Genomic DNA, 12,675 nt, shown 5'->3' with positions numbered 1-12,675 from the left:
GTGATATATATACATAAATAGGAAGAGAATAGGGACCAACTCCACTGATCATGAAAAAAAATATTTTATTTAAATAATTGAAACTACAGTTGGTCCATCTTCTCACATCCCAGCCACCTATTGTGGTCACAGGACCCAGCAGACCCAAAGGGCAGAGGGTCCAGAGCAGAAGCTCCATTGTTCTGCAGAAAGATAAGACCCAGAGGCTCTGTCCAGCCAGTTTATCATTGTTGTTGATAGTGTGTTGAGATATTGGTTTAGAAAGGCAGGGTAAGGTAAGTCGGAGGACACCTCAGTAAAAACAGATGGAGCTATGATGTCAGAAACTCCACCACAGGCTCCTTTATCTCTTTTAAATAGTGAAAAACCTTTTGCCCACAACGCCCGTCCTCTCACCCGAGGAAGAGATGCTGTGAATGCTGGAGTACAGGGTCAGCTCTGCGGATGGGTGTGCCCAGGACTGAGGGTTCACACTGGGATAAAATGAAGATACACATGGAGCAGCGAGGTACACGTGCACTTCACAGAAAAGGCAAGCTCACAGCCACCCCCCAACAAAAGTGCAATTCTACTCAGCTATTCCGAAATAATATAAACACAACATTTTAAAGACATGAAAGCACACAGTCAAGTAATACATAAAAGCTGTCAGTCAAACTTTGTAAGCCCCCCACCCCCCAATGTCTTGTGAGAGCATTTGGCATTACTACACAGGGTTTTCCTAACACTCACTGATAATTGGATTTTCCCCAATCCCCGTGTCCAATTTTACTGTAATATGTGGTCTCCTGCCAACCCCACTGGCCAAAGATTATCTTTCTGTAACCTTACAGAATGCAGGCAGTAACCCAGAGCCTCAAGGCCAATGAGCTGGAACCTCAGGCTCCTTGCTAACAAGGGTGAGTTATTATCACATCTTTCCTGGTGATTAGATTACCCCTTATCATTGTGTTTTATAGCTTTCTAGTTAGTCATCTCAATACAATCTATTCACAATAATAGTGTTTTTATTATTGCTGTTTTATAGTTCTTATTGCAATAAAATTTATTCTCAACTCTATTATCACAATATTCAACTACTAATGGAATTCTTGCTCTTATTTGATTGTGTCTTAGAGCCATAACAATAAAATTTACTTCCAAAATTATGACTGCAAGTTTTATGCTCTTTAAACTACTTGATAAAATGCCTACAAACACATGTGATTCTTTAAGCCCCATGAGAGAAAGCCTGCCAAAATACAAACACTGTTGGGGGGAGTGGATATATGTGTGGTGGGGAGATTGGTTCCTACTGTGCACATATGTGTTCTTTGATTGACTAAATAATGGAATGAAAGAAATGAAAGGGGTTTGCAAACACCTGATTTAAGGGAGTACTAAATTCTAATCGATAGAAATGTTTGTTAATAATAATAAATAATAATAATAATAACCAACTATTTCTATTATCTGCCAAGCCCTATATATTTCTAACATCTTTATTCTCCAGCACACTGGGCTCTTGAAATAATGTCTGTGATTTCTTTGAACTCCACAATATATGGCAGGTTGCCATATATGTTGAAGAGAAGCTGTTATGAAATATTATTACCAAAGGCCAGGGTTGTTTTGAAAGCAAATAGCTTCAGTGGCTTAAGAATTAAAAGGCAAGCAGCCAAGTCAGCTGGCCACCTCTGCTGCAACTTAGTTGTGATCTTTGACTCTGAACACAAGGACATTTCGATAAATGCCATTGTTTGCTCTGCCTAGTATACGGAATCAGAGAGGTTAGGACATGTGTTTGACAGTTACGCAAAGCACTAGCAAGAATCAGGCAGGAGCTATGGCAGGCTCTCTGTATCTGGGTATGGCTAGGGCCTGGTCTCAGACAGATCAGCTTGCTTTAACATCTGCTTCTATTATCTAAAGCATCAAATGAACAGAAGAATGGGTTGACATACAGACGCATGGAGACATCAGTATCACTGCTCCTGTCAGAGAGGCTCCGGTCTCTGTAAGTTCATGTAAAGGTGAGTTTTTGCCTTGCTGCGTGTATCTACTTCCTTCTGCCCACTGCTAAGCAAGTACATCTCTATAGTCAGGAGAGAAATTGTTTTCGGTCTCTGGCTATGGCCGTCTAGAGAATCTGAATCAGTATTCAGGCTGAGGGTGTGCAGGACATGGATATCCCCAAGAGATGACTGAGCACAGGGTGTGACGGGGTTTGCCATGGTAACTACCAATGCCGAAAGTCTCTAGGATCAACTTCTCGAAGCCAAGCCACGAATGGAAACCCTTAGTAACCTTATGTCCTAGTTAGGTTTTTGTCACAGTGATAAATGCCATAACCAAAAGCAACTTGGGAAGGAAAGGGTTTATTGCAGCTTACACTTCCATGTCCCAGTTCATCACTAAGGGAAGTCACAGGGAGAAGTCAAAACAAGAACCTGAAGGCAGGAATTGAAAAATCAAGACCATAAAGGAACTCTGCTTTCTGGCTTACTCAACTACCTTTTACATATAATCCAGAATTACCTTTCCAGAAATGGAATTGCCACAGGGGGCTGGGCTCTCCCACATTCATCATTAATCAAGAAAATGTCACTGTCCCCACAGACTTGCTCATTGGCCAATCTGATAGAGGCTTATCTATTAGAGTTTCTATTGCTGCGGTGAAATACCATGACTAAAAAAGCAAGTTTGGGGGGGGGGAATGATTTAATTGGTTTACACTTCCATATTGCTGTTAATCAACAAAGGGAGTTGGGACAAGAACTCAAGCAGGACAGGGACATGGAGGCAGGAAGCTGATGCACAGGCCATGGAGGGGTGCTGCTTATTGGCTTGCTCAGCCAACTTTCTTTTAAAACCCAGGACTACCAGCTCAGGGCTGGGGATGACACCACCCACAATGGGCTGGGCCCTTCTTGTCAATCACCAGTTAATGAAATTTGCTATAGGTGTACCTACAGCCTGATCTTAAGGAGGCATTTTCTCAGTTGGTGCTTCTTTCTCTCTGATGACTCTAGCTTGTGTCAAATTGACACAAATCTATTCAGCATAAAACATTTCATAATTGAGGTTACTTTCCCCAGATGACTCTAAACTTGTGTCAAGTTAACAAAAACACCAACCAGGACACACATTGTCCAATTCTCCTTCTTTCTCCTCTATCACAGCTGATACATCTGCCTTATGGTTAGGTTCTCTTATTCCACCAGCTCTCTGCTCACTGTCTTTTATAACGATTTTAACCTCACTCCCCATTAGAAGTCTTTTCCATGATAAATATTGTCTTGGCATCTGCCTCTCCCATGATCTAGTCAACATACCAGCCAGAGTTTAGAACAAGGGGGGGGGGGAATTAATGGATATAACTCACCAGGAGTTACAGGAACCTCTGTGAACTTTATAGACAATTATATGCAGAAATGAAACTGAACTTTGGAAATAATTAAGATCATTTGACATGGCCAAGGCTTTCGAACCACAGCCAGCAAACTACAGAAAGTCATATGCTAACTAAGTAGCATACCACATTAGTTGGCTTAAGAAAGAAAAGAAAAACAAGACAAGGAAAAAAATGTTCCCCAAGTCACTTCTCACTTGCCTGAATTTTTCCAGTTACCATGTGGTACGGGCAAAGTCATCAACCTTTTGGTGTAGATAGATTTTGGTCCTTCCCTGGGCCTTGACATATCTTCTATTTGGGTCATCAGAAAGAAAGAGTTTCAGGGAAGAAGTGTGTGCTCTTGAAAGAACAATGGAGAGACAGGAGAGCAGGAGGCTGGGGAGTTTCCTGAGGAGCTTGGCTGTCCCACAGGTCCCTTAACAATCTGCCTGGGCGGGGAATGGTGATCACCTGGAAATCAGCCGCTGGGCAGAGTTCCATCACTTACCCAGCTGGACAGCATCTCAGTCAGCATCAGCCACCACCTAGCTTTCCAACAGGACACTTCTGCCTCACCGCCAGAGATGCTGCCCCTAGAAAGCTTGAGAAAGCTCCCATTCCGGGCCTCTGCTTCTTGTCCATCATTCAGGTGCTGAACAGAAAGTCATCCCAACTACAAATTTCCTTTCCTCCTTTTATTTTTGCTCCAGGTTTATTGTCCCATATTGATATATGTAGCAGGGTCATTACAAATGATGTCAGGCATGGATGGTCAGAGTCTCAGGACAGTCGCACAGTGCATAGCCTCCAGGTTAGGAGTCACATGTCCTGCCTTGATTCTGCCTCTACCATTTCATCAGCCATGTGATTTGTGGCGAGTTTCAGCTGTCTTCCTTCACAAAGAAAAGGAAAGTTGCTCTTATATTGCTTCCCACTTGTGTTTGTGGAGCAAATTATAAGGAGTAATACAGGGGAAAGGCCTCCAAAGACGGGAAAACCATCAACATGCGTGGTGTAATTATCCCCGACAGTAATAACAATGGCTGCAATTGGATTATGGGTCCACGCAGGGTAATTCCAACAAGAGGCCACACAATACAGAGGAGAAAAACCAAATTCCCACAGGCACGTTCCTGGATCTGCCTTCTTTTTCACCACAATGGAACTTATTTTAGTGTTCATCTGAAGATTTTTCCCTAAAAATGGAAGAATTAGTGGGGGCTTCCAAACACACTACACACACACCCACCCACACACACACACCTCACACTCACTCACACAACACATATACAGGCACATGTGTATACACACATGCACACGTGCACATACACACAGACACACACACAGGTGCACACATGCACACATCCATACACAAGCACATCCATATACATGCGTATGTGCAGGAACATGCACACACAGAAAAGGGGTGGAAGGAAAAAAGAGGGGAGGGGGAGAAGGAAAGGGAGAGAGAAAGATTTTAAACGCAATGTGTACTTGGAATGGGCTAGACACTAGCTACTAAAACCAACCATGCATACTCCATCTTAGCTCTCTGTTTATTAAGTAACAACCCCCTCAAGCATGATTGACTTTTTCTATAAAAATACCCTTAATCTGATGTAATTCATATACTCCCTTTTCTGCGAATTTACCCCATAATCTCTAAAATGACTTCTATAAAAGGAGAGAAAATGAGACTCCCATTAATTTTATACACAGAAAAATAACTGCTGTTGAAACCCATTATGGGCTTTAATAACAAACACAAACACACTTAAGAAGTTCAACTGCACACACACCCCGTGATGACAGCTATCCCAGGCTTGCTGCTTCTATTTCCGGACATGGCGGGTGAGCATCCTCTGCTCTCTCCTATGCACTGCCTGTTTCTGTTGACACCCCCACCCCCGCCCGAGCTCCCTTCACTTAAAATAAGCTGTGGAGTTCTCAGTAAGGCTGGCAGAGTGGTTACCAAAATTGGCTGACTGTGTCCCCCCCTCCCCCGATTCCTAGTCTGAAACTTCTCAGTGCAAAGGTGCTAGGAAATGAGGTCTTCGTCAGGGGTGTGATCTCAGGTCATGGACGTAGGACCTTCTGGCACGTGATAAAAAGTGGCGGGGGAGATGTGTTTGCCTCTTCTGGCACATGTGGACTCAGGAAGAAGGTGCCATCTGTGGAACAGAGAATTCCATCCCACCCCACATGTGGAATCAGCTGGCTTTCTGATCTTCAGTTTCCCCTGAACCCGTGAACAGTAAATTTATGTTGTCTGTAATTTATCTAGCTCAAGGTACTTTGTAACAGCAATAAGGGAAGCAACTAATTAATATCTAAGCTCTAGAATTCATACATGGATGGACTAGCTCTGCATCCACAGGTCCTGGGTATACTCTCACACTCTACCCCCAGACTTAACATTTGTGTGTGCATTCTTGCATGTGTACCTGGGTGTGTGCATTGTGCATTCTTGCAGGGGCACCTGGGTGTGTGCATGTGTGCATTCTTGCATGTGTACCTGGGTGTGTGCATTGTGCATTCTTGCAGGGGCACCTGGGTGTGTGCATGTGTGCATTCTTGCATGTGTACCTGGGTGTGTGCATGTGTGCATTCTTGCATGTGTACCTGGGTGAATGTGGTAGCCAGAGAGAAACCTCAGCTGTCATTCCTCCAATGCCATATACCTTGTGTTTTTGAGACAGGGTTTTTCATTGTCCTGTGATTTTCCAAGTAAGTTAGGCTGGCTGACCACTCAGTCCCTGGGTTTCCTCCTGTCTCTGCCCCCCAAAACTGGGATTGCAAGCATACACCATGACACCTTCATTATATATATGTGTGTGTATATTAAAATATATTATATGTGGTATAAAGTTTGTAGTATATGCTATATAACACAAAATCTAGGATACATAATATATAATAATATATAACATATAATATGATATGTGATACATAATATATGATATAGTGTATTATAAAATATATAATAGATTATATAATACATTATATACAATATGCCATATAACTATAACTATCATCATCACCATCAACATCATCATCATAACACTCACTACTCTCTCAGGCTAGAGCCCTTCTGCTTTTTAATCTTGTTTTTATCTTTTCTTTTTTTCTTTTTTTTTTTTAGTACTGGGGGACAGAACCCAGGCTCCACCACTGAATGACACCCCTAGTTACACATTTCTTCTTTGAGGAAGCTGAAGAATCCCCCACCCTCATGCCAGCCTGAGTTGATTAGAACAAAGCTAGAGACTGCCTTGAACACCATTTCGTTTCTCAGTCCCCCGGACAGAGCCTGGCACAGCACCTAGTAAACATTTGCCGCATGAGTGAACTGTTTCCATAATCAGAATGTCATTGTTGAAAATTACTCACAGACCCTTCCGCACTAATCCAGTTTTCTGTCCGGTGAATTTTCTCACCAGCAAGTCACAGAAGCCCCTCTAGAGAAACCGTTTGTTCCCACTAAGCCTCTGTGCCCTCGTCAGTAAAACAAGGGTGAAAGTCTCCCCTCATAGCGCCTACAGGGGGATGAAAGCAAGCCAGGTTACATACACATTCTATGCTCGAGAGTTCCCTAGCTTGCTTCAGTTTGGACCCTTTTGAGGGGCTCTCCCTGTCTCCCCACTTCTCATACCAATTATAGCAGAGTTCCTGATCTCCTAAGTCAGCATTCCTCATATTTCCTTCGCTGTTTCTGATGGGTGGGTTGGGTATAAGAACCTCTGGCATCTTTTCACTGAGTTGCAGATAGCAAAGAAAGTTTAACTACTGAAGTTTTCTTGTCTAGGCTTTGGGGGAGTAAACAACTCTAAGCAGGGCCATGCTGGTCCCACCACAGCTTTCCTTGGATTCAATGTCAATCATCTCTGGCAATCGCTCCAACCCTGATTTCCCTTCCTATCCAATGAGCACCTGAGGTCTCTGGTATTATATCTACCCACTGGCCTGATTCATATATAGCTTGTGGCAGCTCCTCATGTGTTCAAGCCACAAGTTCCTTATATCTCTGGCCCAGTGCTAGGTGAAACTTAATTAGATGCTGTAAAAAGGATCTTCGGTTAAAAATAATAATGTAGAAAGAAAGAAAAATTGAGACTCTCAGATAAAATGGTCATGGATCAAAGATTTTCTTTACTGCATCAATTAGTGAGAGAGCCAATGAGATGTTACAGCCACTTCAAAGGAGAAATCAAAGAGCTACATGCATGTAGGCAATAGGAAGCTTTGAAGCAAATTTACAAATAGATACTAAATGAGCCCAGTACGTTCCACTGAGCTCCCTTCATTTGTATTTCTATGGTAGAGAACCATTTGGATTACTGTTTATTTTCTGCACTGTGCACAGTTTAGAAATAGATCAAAGAGGATGACACACACACACACACATGGAGGGAGGCAGGGAGAGAGAAAGAGAGAGAGTGAGAGAGAGAGAGAGAGAGAGAGAGAGAGAGAGAGAGAGAGAGAGAGAGAGAGAGAGAGAGATATGCTGCCTTAAGAGTATTTTAGTTTATCCATGGCATATATGCTATGGCTTCTGTGGTCCATTTCCAACCTCTCTCCGTCTTTCCTGACAGCAATCAGAATTACAGCAGGATGATAGATTCTCTTTGGAATAAAATTGATAGGAGAATTAAATGAACACACTGTAAGACATCTCAGGAATCTGAATGAGGTGGATTCAGTTAATGGTACCCCAAAACCTGCACCATGAGGAGGCCATTAGAGCAAGTGTATAAATTTCACTGATTAAGATGTCAGTGGAAATGAGTTCTAATTATTACTAAACTAATGAGCTCAAGGCTTGGGAATGATTTGGAACTTGTCAGCCTGCTGGATAGTACCTCTGTGTGCCAAGTCTGAGACTGGCAATGATGACTTCAGTGTGTACCTATATTCAAAATTAATGTAATGATTGTGACCAAAAGCTACAAGAATTGCAAAGTTTAAAGGTAGAATTATGTAAATGCCTCCCAACTACCGTGTTAGTTCTCTTCTCATTGCTGTGATGAAATGCCTGAAGGAAGTGGCTTAAGGAAGGTTTATTGTTGCTTGTAGATTGAGAGCACAATCCATTATGGTAGGGAAAGCATGGCTGGACCAGTTCACCCCAGGGACAGCTCATTGCAGCAGCCAATGGGTGGCTGGCTACATATGTGTTGCAAGCAGAACTTGTCAGCTATAATGACTAAGGAAGATACTGTCTACATATGGGCTCCACACACATATGCCAACACACACTTGCATGTATATGTCATATGTGCATAAACACACACATACATACAAACATACATACCCACAAGACAGGAGCAAGAGAGAACCAGAAACTGGGGCTGGGCAGACCATAACCCTTACAATTGGGTCCTGTAGTCCTATGCCTACAAGTCTAGGCTTCATGACCAAAATGTTCCACAACTTTCCGAAGGAGGGCACCAGCTGAGGACCAAATTTCAGACACACAATTACATTTGGGTACACATGACATTTAAACCACAACTGCTTTAGTGAAAAGTTTTCTGTAAAACTCGACGGTCAGTGTTGTAGTTTGACAGCCAAGTTCTAATGTCTGTTCCTTGTATCTTCTAAGTCTGTTTTCCAAATAGAATCTACTCACTATCTGGTTCTTTGCTCTCCTCACCCTGGACTATGGGAGTGCCCATTGGATTGCGAGGAATTCATTAGAAGCAGAACTCAGGGACCAGGGGACACTAGGTCTGCCAGAGGTCACATCTCAGCCCTGCTTCAACCCTAACACTTCCTGTTAGCACTTTTCTCCCAAGGCCTCACCCCAGCCTGGTTCCTCCTCTGGACCAGGACCTTTCACATGCTGCCCAACCCAACCCTACTGGAGCATCTTGTCAACAAGGCTCTGGTTAACACCCTTCACCTCCTGATACACCCACCCTGCAAATCCACCAATAACCTTGGGTCATTTATATCATCTTGTTTCATCTTCTCTCCCTGGCTTCTGAGAACTATAGAAGAAGAAAGCTCACAACTGCCACATGAATAGCCAATGCCTTTTTATCTAGCTTTTGCAGAGTACCCAATACACTGTGGACTATAAATAATAAAAGAGACAGACCTAAAAGGACATAAATGGTGCTCAATAAACTTCTCATGGGGATAATCTGAGCCATGTCTGTCAACTCTAGATAGGGAACCAACAAAAGAGCAAACAACAATTTCACCAGACCAGCATGGTGAACCAATGAGTTTATTGGGGTAACTTATAGCCTTTGGTTATGGATGACCCAAAGGCAACTGGATCACTGTAAAGCTCTCCCTATTATGGTGACAGCTTACCAAAGCTGAACCCCAGAGCTCTCTACATGCTTCGCAGTTAGCTGAAGTCAAGACTCTTCTCGAAGCCCTTGGCATGATTCAACAAGCCTTTTGTAGATTTGGAGTCAGCTCCAACAGGATAAACACACTCTTGGTCTCCTTAGACCATTGCTCACATTGGTTTTATTTATCCAGATTGTCTCTCAGCAGAGGACAGCCTCCGACTGAAGTGAGGGAATCCAGCCCACATATAAGAGTCCCTCTTCATTACAGGCCCCTCCCTTCCACCTCATAAGGAAAGTTGCCTTTCTTTTCATGCTGTCTTCCCGCTTGGTCCCTGTTGCTCATTTGGGACCAGGAGCTTAGGGCTAGACTAGTTATGTCTGCAAACTCCGGGTTCATCAAGAGAAAGAAGCCCTGCTTCATTAAGTAAAGTGATTGAGGAAGACACCCAGTGTTAACTTCTGGCCTCCACACACAGATACACATGGAAAAATGCTTCTACTTCCATCTTTTGAAAAATAGCTATGTCTCCTGTTCTTTCCTCTTGGCACTGTAGGACAGATTATTTGACTCACGATTCCTCCCCTCCCCCCCCCGTGTGTGTGTGTGTGTGTGTGTATGTGTGTGTGTGTGTGTGTGTGTGTGTGTGTGTGTGTGTGTGTGTGATTGCAAAAAGAGCTGGTTTTGGTTTTTAAGAAAACAACTTTTCATTGCATAACTGGGAATGCCTCATCTCAAAACAAGGTGAAACATCAGGTATTGTCCAAAGGCTTGCTGTGTGGCTGATTCTCAGGAGATACTATCAGGGTGGGATCTGGGGATTAGGGGCATTTGGAGCATCAGTGAACCCCATCTCTCTATAGGGAACTCTGCATGTCCATAATCTCTGTGATATGACAAAGAAAGAGACTTCAACGTGAATATCCTCGAAGGTTTTGTAATGTTTCACTGGAATTTGGAATTTTTTAAGCCCATCTAGAAAAGCTGAATTATGGGGGCTATTTGCTTAGCTGCTTTGAGGGTAACTAAGAGGCAGTTTCATGAAAACAAACTCTCTCAGCATTGTTAGAACAAAGAATATGTAAGTATTACATTGGCCTTGGATGAGAATCCCAAGCAAAGAGTATACAACGTCTTAATTTTTCCTTAAAAAGAAAGAATGGAAGAAATCATCCTGGAAAAGCTGAAGCAGCAGACACCAGCAGGTGGGTAAGTGCTAAAGGTGACATAAAGGTCATTTATCATAGAGATGGTTTTAACTTCATGCAGGAGAAGTCAGAGATTCATTGACAGTGGGGTAATGTAAACACAGATTTTTAAGAATCCTTGAAAGAACTCAAATGTAATCAGAATACACACACACACACACACACACACACACACACACACACACACACACTTGCACATGTGCAGGCACTCATGCACTAAAAAGCAAAAACAAATACCAAAATCAAATACTGTTGATCAAGAAAGCCACTTCCTAATCTCTTCACTTCCCTTCTCTCCCCACCCTAGAGACATCTGGAAATAGATTGGACAAATAAAAGCACAGAAAACACACATAGGAAGATTTAAGCACTAGGAATTTAAAGGTTGTGTGGTTAAAGTAATATCGCACAAATAATATTTGGAGATCAAGAGTTGAAAAAGGTTACTTAGTGATAAAAAGATTGTCATCCAGAATGCATAATGAGTTTTTCCTGGGTATACACCTGGTAAAAGAGTGTGGGACCCCTAAGAGAGGGAGACAGATGTCTCTGACTCTTTTGTCTGGTCCTGGGACCTGTGTCCTCCTTCTGAGTTGCCTTATCCAGCTTTGATAAGAGGGGATGTGCCTAGTCTTATTTTATTGCAACTTGTTATGTTGTGTCCAGTCGATAGCCCTGGGAGGCAGGCTATTTTCTGAAGGAAAACAGAGTCCTAGAAAGAATAGAGGGAGGGGAAACTGAGATAATAGTGTAATGTATGAGAAAAGAATAAATTAAAAAATAAATGAAAACACAATATAAAAAAGAATTTCAAAATGATCAAGGTAAGAACCAAAAGAATAGAAAAAAATGTCTAAAAATCCATAAATTTGATAAGTTTGGCATCTCTCTGAGTAACTGATAAAATAGAGAAATCAGAAATTATATAAAGCATGTGAATATCATTAATGTCATAACTAGTTGGCATTTTAGAAAAATGCCCAATGTCTACAACATCAAAACACATGGATTATTTTCAAATGTGTAAGCACTTGTCAAGGTGTATATAAGATATATGTTCTCTAACCATGATAATATAAAATTAAATGTGGATCATAGTCAAACATTTTAGAAATCTTCAAATACTTGGAAAATTAACTCTACACATTGAAACAACCAATGGGTCAAAGAGAGCAAAGAGAACATTAAAAATATGAAGTGGATGATAATGGAAATGTATCAAACATCGACAGGAATGTGAAAGCAGTGTGGGCCAGCATGCAGTTCATTACTTTCATATCTTAGTTTGGGGCTAGAGAGATGGCTCAGTAGTTAAGAGCACTGTCTGCTCATCCAGAGGTTCTGAGTTCAATCCCCAGCAACCACATGGTGGCTCAAAACCAGCTATAATGTGATCTGAGGCTCTCTTCTGGCATGTAGGTATACATGCAGATAGAGTTCTCATATACATAAAATAAATAAATCTGAATCTTAAAGAAAAAACAATAATATCTCTGCTAGAAAATGAGAATGGCATGATCCACCAATAATCTGATCCATCAATAATCTGATCTATCCATAATCTGACTTGCTTTTCAGAAGCCAGAAACATACCATCTGTGGTGACATAGAATACTCATCAGGATTCTATGAAGAATAGAATAGAAGAAGCCAGGATAAGAAGAGGAAACAAAAAAATCCAAAGCAAAAAATGGAAGTAATAGAGCAGAATGAATGAAAAACAGGCAGCAGGAAATTCAATAGTCAATAGCTGTCATTTAAAAGAAAATCATTACAATTGATCAATATTTA

Source organism: Micromys minutus (assembly GCF_963924665.1).
Source record: "Micromys minutus genome assembly, chromosome: 19".
NCBI classification, from domain to species: domain Eukaryota; kingdom Metazoa; phylum Chordata; class Mammalia; order Rodentia; family Muridae; genus Micromys; species Micromys minutus.
This window is presented reverse-complemented; position numbering follows the sequence as displayed.